Source organism: Pseudophryne corroboree, chromosome 1 (genome assembly GCF_028390025.1).
Source record: "Pseudophryne corroboree isolate aPseCor3 chromosome 1, aPseCor3.hap2, whole genome shotgun sequence".
NCBI lineage: Eukaryota > Metazoa > Chordata > Amphibia > Anura > Myobatrachidae > Pseudophryne > Pseudophryne corroboree.
Window position 1 is genome coordinate 824,640,759 of NC_086444.1, and position 9,253 is coordinate 824,650,011.

Genomic DNA, 9,253 nt, shown 5'->3' on the forward strand with positions numbered 1-9,253 from the left:
GGAGCCGAAAGTAAATCTCCCGGATCGTTTTTCTGGAGATCGCTCGCAGTTCTTTTGTTTCAAGGAGAGCTGCAAGCTATATTTCCAGCTTAGGCCTCAGTCTTCTGGGTCGGAGATTCAGCGGGTGGGCATAGTGATTTCCTTGCTACAAGGAGACCCACAGGTCTGGGCATATGGGTTGCAGCCTGACTGTCCGTCGCTTAAAAGTGTTGATGCTTTTTTTACGGCACTGGGCATGTTGTATGATGACCCTGACAAGACGGCCTCAGCCGAGGCTCAGATTTCGATCCTTAAGCAAGGGCGAAGGCCAGTTGAGGTTTATTGTACGGAGTTTCGGAGGTTGGCCCATGATACCCAGTGGAATGACCCAGCCCTGAGACACCAGTACCGAAGAGGTCTTTCTAAACAGTTAAAAGACCAACTGGTACAATATCCCTTGCCTGATAGCTTGGATCAGCTCATGCAGTTATCCATTCGGGTGGATAGACGGCTGAGAGAGCGCAGGCTTGAAAGGGAGACCGAGGTTTCCTTCTTTCCCAAGGGAACCTCAGACTCTGAGGAATTTTCCGAGGAGCCTATGCAGATTGGGGCTACCCGCCTCTCCTCGCGTGAGAAGACGCGGAGGAGACAGCAGGGGTTATGTTTGTACTGTGGGAATAAAGGTCATGTGGTAGTATCATGCCCAGAAAAGCCGGAAAACTTCAGGGCCTGAGGGTGATGGGAAATATCCTGTCAGGCCAGAAGTCAGAATTTCCCAAGAAGACTTTTATCATTCCGGTGACCTTGAAGATCCTCGGTCAAACTGTCAAGACTGAGGCCTTTGTGGACAGTGGGACCGACGGGGTTTTTATGGACCGCCAATTCGCCCTGAAACACTCTGTTCCCTTAGTACCCTTGGCATCGGAAATTGAGATTTGTGGGTTAAACGGGGAACCATTATCCCAGGGTAAAATTACCTCTTGCACTAGCCAGATTTCTTTGTTTATTGGAGCCGCACACTCTGAAAAATTGTCCTTTTATGTGACTGTCTGTACTTTTGCCCCATTGGTGTTGGGGTTACCCTGGTTAAGGGCCCACAATCCTCAATTTGACTGGGTCTCTGGGGAGATTCTTAGTTGGGGTACTGATTGTTTCAGGAGTTGCTTGAGCCTTCCAGTCAGGCTTTCGCAGCTAAGTTTGCCAGGATTGCCAGGATGTTATGCAGATTTTGCGGACGTGTTCTCCAAAAGAGTTGCAGAGGTACTACCTCCCCATCGCCCCTATGACTGTGCCATTGATTTGTTGCCGAATGCTAAGCTTCCCAAGAGCAGGTTGTACTCCCTGTCACGTCCTGAGACTCAGGCTATGGCAGAGTACATTCAGGAGAACTTAGCTAAGGGATTTATCAGACCTTCACAGTCTCCAGTTGGGTCGGGGTTCTTCTTCGTGGGTAAAAAGGACGGTTCGTTGCGACCCTGCATCGACTTCAGGGAATTGAACCGTATCACGATTAAAAACTCATACCCACTGCCTCTCATTTCGGTCTTGTTTGACCAGCTTCGTACTGCCACCATTTTTTCTAAGATTGACCTACGCGGTGCGTACAATCTAATCCGAATGAGAGAGGGGGATGAATGGAAGACTGCCTTTAATACCCACTCAGGGCATTATGAATATTTGGTGATGCCTTTTGGGCTCTGTAATGCCCCGGCAGTCTTCCAGGACTTCATGAACGATGTGCTCAGGGAATATTTGGATAGATTCTTAGTTGTATACTTAGATGACATCCTAATCTTCTCCCATTCCCTGGAGGAACATCGGAAACATGTACGCTTAGTCCTCCAGAAACTCAGAGACCACCGGCTTGGGGCAAAGCTGGAGAAGTGCGAATTTGAAGTTCAGCAAATCGCATTTCTAGGATATATTATCTCCCCAGAAGGTTTCCAAATGGAGGGTTCCAAGGTACAGGCAGTCCTGGATTGGGTGCAGCCCACTAGTTTGAAGGCGCTTCAGCGTTTTCTGGGCTTTGCAAATTTTTATAGACGATTTATCGCTGGATTTTCGTCTATAGTGGCGCCCTTGGTGGCACTCACTAAGAAAGGGGCGGATGTTGCTCACTGGTCTTGTGAGGCCAAAGTGGCTTTTGCCCGTCTCAAAAGGGCATTTGTCTCGGCCAAGGTGCTGCGACACCCAGAACCAGAGCGTCCTTTTGTGGTGGAGGTGGATGCCTCTGAGATGGGTATTGTGGCAGTGCTCTCCCAGATGGGGGTGTCTGATAATCGCCTTCATCCCTGTGCTTACTTTTCCCGTAAATTTTCGCCTGCCGAGATGAATTATGACGTGGGTAACCGGGAATTGTTGGCTATTAAGGATGCACTCGAGGAGTGGAGACACTGGCTTGAGGGGGCTAAGTTTGTGGTCTCAATTCTCACCGACCATAAGAATTTGGCATATTTAGAGTCAGCGAAGCGCCTCAATGCCAGGCAGGCACGATGGGCTTTGTTTTTTGCTCGCTTTAATTTTTTGATAACATATCGACCTTGGTCAAAAAACATCAAGGCTGATGCGCTCTCGCGGAGTTTTGCTCCAATCCAGGAGATCACCGAGGAGCCATTGCCCATTGTGTCCCCATCATGTATTAAAGTGGGCATTACCCAGGACCTCTTGTCATTAGTCCTTAGAACACAGGAGCAGGCTCCTCCAGACCTTCCGGTAGGTCTTTTGTTTGTGCCTACTAGGTTAAGACAGCGAGTGTTCCTGGAATTCCATGCCAAGAAGTCAGCAGGTCACCCGGGTATTTCCCAGAACTCGGGAGTTGCTATCTAGGGCGGTGTGGTGGCCCTCGGTGGCTAGGGATGTGGATCAGTGGGTTCGGGCATGTGACATCTGTGCCCGAAATAAGACTCCTAGAGGGGTTACTGTTGGCCCATTATATCCACTCTTTATTCCATCTAAGCCATGGACCCACATTTCAATGGATTTTGTGGTGGGCTTGCCCAAATCCTCGGGGTTGACAGCCATCTGGGTTGTCGTTGACAGGTTTTCGAAGATGGCGCACTTCGTTCCATTGGTTGGGCTGCCATCGGCCAGACGCCTGTCTGAATTATTTATGCTGCATGTTGTGCGCCTCCACGGGTTGCCACTTGATGTGGTCTCTGACCGCGGATCCCAGTTTGTGGCCAAATTCTGGAGGGCATTTTGTTCCGATCTCCAGATTTCTGTCAGCTTGTCGTCAGGCTACCATCCGCAGTCTAATGGGCAGACTGAAAGGGTGAACCAGTCCTTGGAGCAGTTCCTCAGGAGTTATGTCTCCAAGTGTCAGACTGACTGGGTTGCTCATCTGTCCATGGCGGAGTTTGCCTATAACAACGCGGCTCACTCTGCTACAGGGATCTCTCCCTTCCTTTGTGTGTATGGGCATCATCCTAAGGCCAATTCTTTTGACCCCCTGGACTCCACGCCTGGTGGTTCCTCTGTGGTTTCGGTCCTTAGAGGTATTTGGAGGAAAGTGAAGAAAGCCCTTGTGTCTGTGTCATTAGTGACCAAAAGAGTTTTTGATAAGCGGAAAAGACCCTGCAGCTTCAAATTAGGAGACTTCGTCTGGTTGTCTACCAAGAATTTGAAGTTGAGACAGCCATCTCATAAGTTAGGCCCCCGGTTCATCGGTCCTTATAAGATCACTAGGGTTATCAATCCGGTGGCATTTCAGTTAGATCTACCCCGTTCTTTGGGTATCAATAAAACATTTCATTGTTCCCTTTTAAAACGGGCGATTAGTAATCCTTCTTCCAGTGGAAGACCTTCCCCTCTTCTGATACGTGGCCAGAGGGAGTTTGTTGTTGAAAGGATTCTTGACTCCAAGATGGTTCGGGGTCGGCTGTCATTTTTGGTGCACTGGAAGGGGTATGGCCCGGAGGAGCGGTCGTGGGTGCGCAGTTGTGATCTTCATGCCCCCAGACTGTTACGCTCTTTCTTCTCGCAGTTCCCCGATAAACCCGGTGGTAGGGGTTCTTTGACCCCTCGTCAGAGGGGGGGTACTGTTAGGATCTCCTGCTCTGTGCTGCCACGTTGTCATGGCAACCGGGAGACAAGTGCTAGCGGAGTAACCTGAGCGTAGCTGATACTCCGGTTCGGGTCTTTTGCTGTGCAGTGGTTACAGGCTCTGTGCACGGCAGGGGATCCGGTGCTGGTTTTTGTGCTCACAGTCTGTGAGGTCTGAGTGGGGCGTGGACAGCACCTGCTATATAAACCCTCTTCTCAGGTTAGGCAGATGCTGCTGAATCTTTGTTGGTTAGTCAGTTCCTGAAAGCTAGCTAGTACTGTGTAAACTTTGTATTTGTTTGTTGCTTACTGCAAATAGGCCTTGGGATTTGGTATTACACTCTGCCAATCCAGACCTAGCAGTAAGACTGGAGTCAGTCGTTTAACCTGCTGGGGTTCTTTTGCTACTCTGTGAACCTAGCAAGTTTGCGGCTGTATTCTCAGACTTGCCTGCCAAAATCCTTTCTCACTGTGCAAAATGTTCAGGTGTCAGTTTAGTGGCAGTAAACTGAACCAGTGCACTGCAAGTGAGGACTAGGATTGTGGAGACTCTCCTTGTGTCTATTATTCCATCTCTGACCAAGGAGTTTACTGCCACACCCATTGGTAACCCTTTAGGGTTTTGCTGTTGCCCTTAGCAACAGCATTTCGGGTTCTCTACGTATTAAATCACTACATCTCGCTTCTTTCCATCTGAGCATTCCTAATACTAGGGAGACACCCAGTTTCTTAGCCTTTGGGCTTCTCTGTTCACTTTGTGTTTATTTTGTTACCCCATCACCTTCTGTGTATGTAATGTCATATTCCCCAGTCTGTCTGTGAGTTCATTTGTTTTGCATCCCTCACCGTTCAGACACCAGTACATTCCTGCTGGCACTGGTGTGCATAACAGTATTCTCTCTATCCACAGCACTCTTTCTTTCCTTTTTCTCACTTTATTTAAATAACCCTCCCTTATCTTTCATCCCTTCTTCCCCCTTTTTTCCCTTCTCTCTTCCTCTCTTTTTTCTTATTTTTATTTTTTCATTCTACTCCTGTGTAATTCACTAAAGATATAATTTCACCAGCACACATTTATTATATGAGTGTTATATATTCCATTAATTTTATTTCACAATTTTCCTTATTTCACCATGCTGTATATTTATATTCCATATCTAGGGTTATCATTTGTCATTCTAATTGACCACTATTCCATTATCATGGTGTTTCTTTAGTACATCAATTGTGGATATTCAACTGTGGATATCTTATTAACCTATATATAATTAATTAATTATTTTACCACCCACTCTCCACCACTCTTTTTCCTTTATCCATTTATTCTTCTAATTTATCCTTCTAATTGATCATCACAATTTATATGTATATTTCTCAAACATCTAATGTGTTATATACTACTATTTAAAAACCTCCCAATTTAGGATTGTTATAACTTACTCTTCAGTACAAATTATTTTAGGGGAACTTAAATTACGGCTCACTTTTAGTTTGATTATCAATTAATAATTAATTAAGCTCATTACTTCTTGCATATAAACTAACCAGGGATCAGATACCAACATCACCCTGTGATCAAGCCATCATTGCGAAACGTACGTCAGGGTTTGTCCGATCACATGATGCGCATCACGTGACCGGAGTTAGCTGTTCGATTCCAGAGGTTACCGGGACCCTGAACGCCGGGAGCTATCTCGCACTCTACAGCTCCGGAGCTCCTCTCCGGACAACTACACCAATACAGCCTGGGCGCCACGGCCAGAACACCGCCAATCCCAGCACGGAGGTAACGCTGGTGCACTCTTCATGCACCACGAGCGCTATCCCGCTGAGAGCAGCAGCGCGGTCTGGCCATGATTAGCAGACAGCAGGATTTTTGGTATCGTATGTGAAATACCTATTACAACTAACCTTTATATATTTTGTTATCATCAGCGTTAGTGTGACTATTTCCCGCTTGGAGCTGTCACTCATATAATACAAGTCACACAGGTAGTAACGTTTGTTTATAGTTTTATCTATTTATCACAGATACCTCAGTCTCTAATTTAGAGTGCTATATCTGCATATGTCTGTTTGAGCATGCTAACTTTCATTTGTGCTTATTTATAACAGATATTTTAGTCTCTAATTTAGAGTGCTATATCTGCATATGTCTGCTTGAGCATGCTAATTTTCATTTGTGCTTCTGCACAATCTGTTATTCACGTTTAAATGCTGGCTGTATTTTTGCATAACCATTGGAGGAAGTTAAGAGTGATCATAGATTAGCTTCCTAGAGCGTTCTGTCATAGGAAATTTATTTTGAGCACCAAATAATAGTCCGCAATACTATCAGTAAATCACTTTAATTGTTACGTGGAATTTGTTTCAAATGACATATGTATCAACATACTGAGCTCAGAACTTGCAACTGTTTCAGCTTTAAACCACAGTGTGTGGTGTAATTGTCCTAAATGATACATGTATCATCATACTGAGCACAAAATCTGAAATTGTATCTATCTCAGTCCTAACCACAGTATGGGCTGTAACACACACTCCGGTTTTTCCCGGATGGCAAAAAGCCGGACAAACTTTGTCCGGCTTTTTGCCATCCGGGAGAAACCGGCAGAGTCGCTCACACAGGACGGCTTTGAGCCGTGTGCGATGCTGTGCGCATGCGCAGCATCAGACACGGCTTCTGTAAAAACCGTTGTGTGTGAAAGCTCCCCTTCACACACATGGTTTACTGGCTCCAAAGACGGCCCGGCGGCCGCCCGGCCGCCGGACCTTCCAGTGGTGAGACCCGGCTGCAACCCGGCAGCCGGGCCGGGGCCGTGCAGTGTGAAGGGACCCTAGCCCTCGCACTGTTAACTACAATGCCGGCACGGGAAAAAGCCGTCCGGCTTTTTCCCGGCCGGCAAAAGCCGGGTAGTGTGTTTCAGCACTATGTGGTGGATGGACTATTTTCAGTTATATTGAGTGATATACTAAACTTTGCTTGTTACAGTCTGAACGGTTCTCTGGGCCCTAAATGGTATATGGGCTACACAGTGTTTGATTCATTCATGTTTAGAGCTCCTTGTAATGTGGACTTAGGTGCAATTAATCCTTTGAAATAGGAACTGTTATATTTGAATAACAGTTACAATTCCTGGTATATATGATATATCAGATTAATGTGGTAATTTTGTGGTCATAATATCTGTGACCACAAATCACCTCACTGTGTTATTTCTTAAGCAGGAAATTCATTATTATTTCCTGCACTCTTACCTGTGTTTTTAAATACACATATGAGAAAATTTGGTTGTGATTACTGCACGGAACATTTTGGAAGCAGCTACTGCTTAAATTCTACTCGGGCGAAAGGTCTAAGCACAGCTATTTGCGGTCATACCCCACTGGAGATGCCCAATCTCATCTGATCTTGGAAGCCAAGAAGTGGAGGGCCGGGCCAGTACTCGGATGGGAGACCACCTTGGAACACCCAGGTACTGCAATTTATCGCTACTCACTGTATCCACTTGCATGCTAAATTGCAAGCAGTGCACAAATTTAGTGTACCGAAAATTGGATATATGACCTATGATTCAATCCTCTGCAATAACTTTTCTTTAAAGTCGATTATGCAGATTAAATGATGGTAATAAATAAGTTTTTTTCTGTAACACAGAGATACCACTTTATTTATCATACCTCATAATTATTTATTATAACACCAGGAATCCGGCTACCCAGCTATCATAGCCAAGGCTATATATAATGTTTAATATACTTTTTATAATTCGCACTTATTGGTATAATTAGAACTCTCTATTATTAAACTTAATCAATAAAATTAATGATCTTAACAGATATCTATACTAGATTTCTTTATGTCTGAAATTGAGTGCTCCGAAACAGGAGTCAACTGTTTTTCTGCTTCTTTTGTATTAATTTGATACCATTTTTTGACTCTGGGGAGCACCACTGAGGGTTAACATATATACACACCATATAGGCAAAGAAAAGCCCTAAGGTGTTTGGTTACCTGACTATGAAGTTAATTCATTAATAGTACTCAGTTTTTTCAGACAATTACTATTTTTTGCTTATAATATAAAAAAAAATTGTGTTTTCAATCTGTGCGGTTCCCTCCATAGCCTTTTTTTCATGCCTAGGGGCACCAGCAGCTTCTGCTGATTAAAATGATATGCGGCATGCCTATATTCTGTGTGTAGCATTTTGTATGCAGATACAGCCACAGTCGCACACAGTATATAGGCATGCTGCATATTATTTCTCTTACGTCCTAGAGGATGCTGGGGACTCCGTAAGGACCATGGGGATAGACGGGCTCCGCAGGAGACATGGGCACTTTAAGAAAGACTTTAGATCTGGGTGTGCACTGGCTCCTCCCTCTATGCCCCTCCTCCAGACCTCAGTTTATTACGGTGCCCAGAGGAGACTGGGTGCATTACAGGGAGCTCTCCTGAGTTTCCTGTCAGAAAGTATAATTGTTAGGTTTTTTATGTTCAGGGAGCACTGCCGGCAACAGACTCCCTGCATCGAGGGACTGAGGGGAGAGAAGCAGACCTACTTCTGTGAGTTTTAAGGCTCTGCTGCTTAGGCTACTGCAGGGCCGAAAGTAGGATTTCTGTCACCCGGGGCAAGGTAGTCATTTGACACCCCCCCCCCCCCCCCCCCCCCCGCAAAAAAAAAAAAAAAATATTTTACAATAAATGAATAAAAATAATAAAATAAAAAATAAATAAATGAATAAAAATATTATATATATATATATATATATATATATATATATATATATATATCTTTCAGAACTTTTTAACCTGAAAAACTGCCTTTTCTAACATAAATTTCATATCCAGGAAAAAGTGTCCCCATTTTACACATTGCGGCAAGAAAAAGTGTCCCCATTTTACACATTGCGGCAGGAAAAAGTGTCCCCATTTTACACATTGCGGCAGGCACGTGTCCCCATTTTACACAGTAAGCTGGCAAGTGTCCCCATTTTACACAGTACGCTGGCAAGTGTCCCCATTTTACACAGTACGCTGGCAAGTGTCCCCATTTTACACATTGCGGCAGGCACAGGTCCCCATTTTACACAGTACGCAGGCACAGGTCCCCATTTTACACAGTACGCTGGCAAGTGTCCCCATTTTACACAGTACGCTGGCACAGGTCCCCATTTTACACAGTACGCTGGCACAGGTCCCCATTTTACACAGTACGCTGGCACAGGTCC

At 45.1% G+C, this 9,253-nt stretch overlaps 1 pseudogene; it reads left to right on the forward strand.

The window, feature by feature from the left end:
• The first annotated feature begins 7,388 nt into the window (after positions 1-7,388).
• LOC134934820 (5S ribosomal RNA) lies at positions 7,389-7,508 on the forward strand (annotated as a pseudogene).
• The last annotated feature ends 1,745 nt before the right edge of the window (positions 7,509-9,253 follow it).